Below are 4,333 nucleotides of genomic sequence, written 5' to 3'. Positions count from 1 at the left end.
AAGAAAGAAAAAGAGCGCGTCGGAAAAGGTCGAAAAAGAAAAGGGTTGAAAAATAAAAGGCGTCAAAAAATAAGAAAGAAAAAGAGATACTTATTAAACTTTAAAACACTCGACTAACCCAACCTTATTACTATCACTAACTTAAAATTAAAATTGCAAATTGAGATTACTAATTGGAGTGATAATTGATACATAGGTAAAAGGCGTCGAAAAATAAAAATAAGAAAGTAGTGCGTCAAAACTTAAAAAAGGAACTAAAAACTAAAAATTAAAAGTTGTGTCTAAAAATATTAAAGCTTACAAGAAAAACTATATCCCTAATGGCAATATCTTAAAAAGGTACTAAACCTTAAAAAGGCGTCGCAAAATTCTAAAGCACCTAGATCTTAGTCTAAAGAAAAAGCACTTAAGGGATTTTACGGCAAAACCTAAAAATCTAGAAGTAAAAATAACTATGGCAAAAACTATATTTAAAACTAAATACGAGCGAAAAATAAAAAAATTACGCTAAAAACGAATAAAAAGGGACAAAATATAAAAATAAACTAAAAGTTGTAAAAAGTACAATTTTTTATAAAAATATTATTTTTATATTATTTATTTTATAAAACTATTAATTTTACAATTTAAATAAAACTAATTAAAATTAATTATTACAAATTAATTAAAACTTAAACTAAATAATAAATTAATTAACCCTAAATACTAATTAATTAATAATAATAATTAAAACTCCGTAATAAATGCAAATTTAGGGTTTCTGCAGGCGTGTCAGGGTGGCTCCGCGAGTTGCGTTGCCACGTACAAAAAAACTCCGCGAGTCGCGGGATATAAAAATTCAGATGACAGGCTGGTTTCGACAGGTTTCGGTTTTTTAATTTATTTATTTTTTTTATATTTTCTGTTTTAATAATTAAATAAAATATTTATATAAATTAAATAAAAACTTATATTTTAAAAACTAAAATAAAAATAGAAATATTTTATAATTTTATAAAAATCTTAAAAATAGATTTATATATATATATTTTTTTTGGTTTTTAAATTTTTTAAATTTTTAATATTTAAAATGTATTATTACAAAAACTAATTAAAACTTAATAAAAATCTTTTTTTTTGGTTTTTTTATTATTTTTGAATTTTTTAAAACGTATTTTTACAAAAGCGTATTTTTTTTTATATTAGCGTTGCGCTTCCGGCTTTTAAGCTAGATTTCGTTCTCCGGCAGAGGCGCCAAAAATACTTGATGCTAAAGCTAAGGGGTATAAAATACTATTAAATTTTACAAAGAAAAACTATTAAATACGATACAATTTTACACACGATATTTATTTATTTATAGAATGGATATACCTAAACCTTGCTACAACACTTATAGGCAGTGTACCTAATCGTACAGTAGTGTAGTTTTTAGTAAGTCCGGTTCGTTCCACAGGGAAAAATCTTTAAACAAAGCTTAACGCTATATTAGTTTAATTTATAAAAATACAAATATATATAAGTAATATTATTATTATAAAAGGGGGTTTTTACCGTTTAATGACCGGTTTGTCGATTTTAAAAACTTTAGTCGCAGTTAAAACCTAATGTAAAATAATAAAAATAAATATAACTTAATTTAAAGCGTAAAGTAAATAACGATAAGGAAATTGCAATAAATAAAAGTGCGATGAAATAAAATACAATAATTAAAAAGTGCGTTAATTAAAAGTGCAATTAAATACAATGACAATAAATAAAAGTGCAATGATTAGAAGTGCAATTAAATATAAAATAAAGGAAATTAAATATGAAATAAAAGAATTATGCTTATTTAAACTTCTGTAATCATGATGTTTGACGTGTTGATTTTATTTTTATGCCCATGGGTTAATTGTTCTTTGTCGTGAATTATTTAATATGTCCACACGGATTTGTCCATAATAGTCCATCAGTCATAAATATAAAGAGCGAAAGCCTTCGTCAAATTATTCTTATTCCCGAAGTCAAATATTCCAACTAATTGAGGATTCGAATTGTAACAAGGTTTTAATACTTTGTTTAATGAATACACCAGGTTATCGACTGCGTGTAAACCAAGGTTTTACTACTTTGTTAACAATTACACCAATTACCCTTGAATGTAATTCACCCCTGTTTCAACAAGTCTATTAACCATTAATCCAGTTCCGTGTCTGGTAAAATGAATAATTATTGGTATTTATAGATATCCCGCCCACCGTACCCAGTCAAGCGTATGTGGTTATATATAAATACGTCAAATTATAAGTTTGTATATTAAATTAACAAGGTATTGTTTAGTTAATATAAAACCCATTAATAGCCCATAGTCTAATTTCCACAAGTGTCGTTCTTTTATCCAAACCCCAATTATGGTACAAAGCCCAATTACCCAATTTTAATATTATTAGCCCAACATCATGATTACTTCGGTATTAAATAAGCATAATAATAACTTAGCTACGAGACATTAAATTAAAAAGGTTGAACATAACTTACAAGGATTAAAAATAGCGCAGCGTTACACGGACAGAATTTCGACTTACACCCTTACAACATTCGCTAACATACCCTTATTATTAGAAATTAAAATTAAAATTAAAATTAAAATATAAATTATATATATTTACGTATACATATATAGAGAGATTGATAAAAGGATATTTTTTTACGATCAAAATGCGTTAGCTTTTATAGGCATTTTTGTCCAGGTAAGCTCCGCAACTCGCGGCCTTTTTGTTCTTCAAACTCCGCAACTCGCGGAGTTTGCACTTACAGCTCACTCCATTTTGGATCTTTACTTGCCGACGGTTTTAATATATAAATATAATATATATATATATATATATATATATATATATATATATATATATATATATATATATATATATATATATATATATATATATATATATATATAATTTATATAATTAATTATATATTATATTATATTTATATACATAGTTAACTTGTAATTTTTAGTCCGTTGCGTCGAGCGTTGAGAGTTGACTCTGGTCCCGGTTCCGGATTTTCGAACGTCCTTGCGTACAATTTAATATCTTGTACTTTGCATTTTGAATCTTGTACTCTTGTAATTTTGAGACGTTTCTTATCAATAATTGGAACCTCTTTGATTGTATTTTGTACTTTTGAGCTTTTTGGTCGTTTGCGTCTTCAATTCGTCGAATCTATCTTTTGTCTTCACCTTTTATTATTTAAACGAATATCACTTGTAAATAGAACAATTGCAACTAAAATCTTGTCTTTCTTGAGGAATAATGCTATGAAATATATATTCGTTTTTAGCATTATCACGTATGCCCGAGAGACATATTAAATTAACGTGGCTAATATGTTTTGATCCAAGTCGGGTCATACCCAATAACAAGCTTACCGACACCTTATTCGTATTTGATCTTAACGATTGGATCGTTGATTAAATTACGCAACACTTGAATTTTAAGAAAATGGTTTCTAAAAACAATTACAATTGATATGTATATATATAAATCATGGAATGATTTATATAATAAGGATTTAATTATGCATTTTATAAAATTGGTTTTATAAAATAAAGTATACATGACAAATAATATGGAATTTTATATATTTGGTTTTATAAATAATGCATACATAATTTATAAAATGCAAGTTTATAAAATTTGTTTTATAAAATCTTATTTTACAAAACAAGTTTATAAAATATGCATGTACATAAAATGTGTCAAGTATTATTTTATAAACTAGATGGGAGTGGCCTTGGAGTTGTAAGTAGGCATACTAGAGACTCCATTACTTGGTCATACTTTCCCAATTCCATATACAAGCATCTTGACTCACTTTGAGAGATACACATGCAATTAACATATCAAAAAAACTGCACAAAACCTCTTATTTTCTGCTGTCCAGGCCGTGAGGTTTTGGTAGCTAAAAGGAGTTCATAATTTGGTTTTTATAAGCTTATTCAAGTGTAATTAAATCCTAACCAAAGGTTAGGTGTTGGTGCAAAAGGTTGGGGTATTTTTCCTTGAGGTTTCATTCTTTTGGAGCTCCATTCATCATCATCATCTTCATCATTTACCAACAAGCTTGGAGTAGGTATAAACTCTTTTCTTGCTTGTAGATGGTAAGTATGTTTCACAACTTGATCCTAATTGGGATTTAACTTTAATTGGTTAAAGTATAACAAGTTCTAAAATGATAATTTACATGCTTCCGCTATCTTAATTGTTAAATTGTTTCTAACATGATGAACATTGTTAAATCCCAACAATCAGGACACTCAAACTTTCAGTGTCCTTCTTTATTACAATTAAAGCAAGTGATTTTGGTT

This window comes from Rutidosis leptorrhynchoides, chromosome 3, assembly GCF_046630445.1.
Source record: "Rutidosis leptorrhynchoides isolate AG116_Rl617_1_P2 chromosome 3, CSIRO_AGI_Rlap_v1, whole genome shotgun sequence".
Classification (NCBI taxonomy): Eukaryota; Viridiplantae; Streptophyta; class Magnoliopsida; order Asterales; family Asteraceae; genus Rutidosis; species Rutidosis leptorrhynchoides.
Note: the sequence above shows the minus strand (reverse complement) of the source record.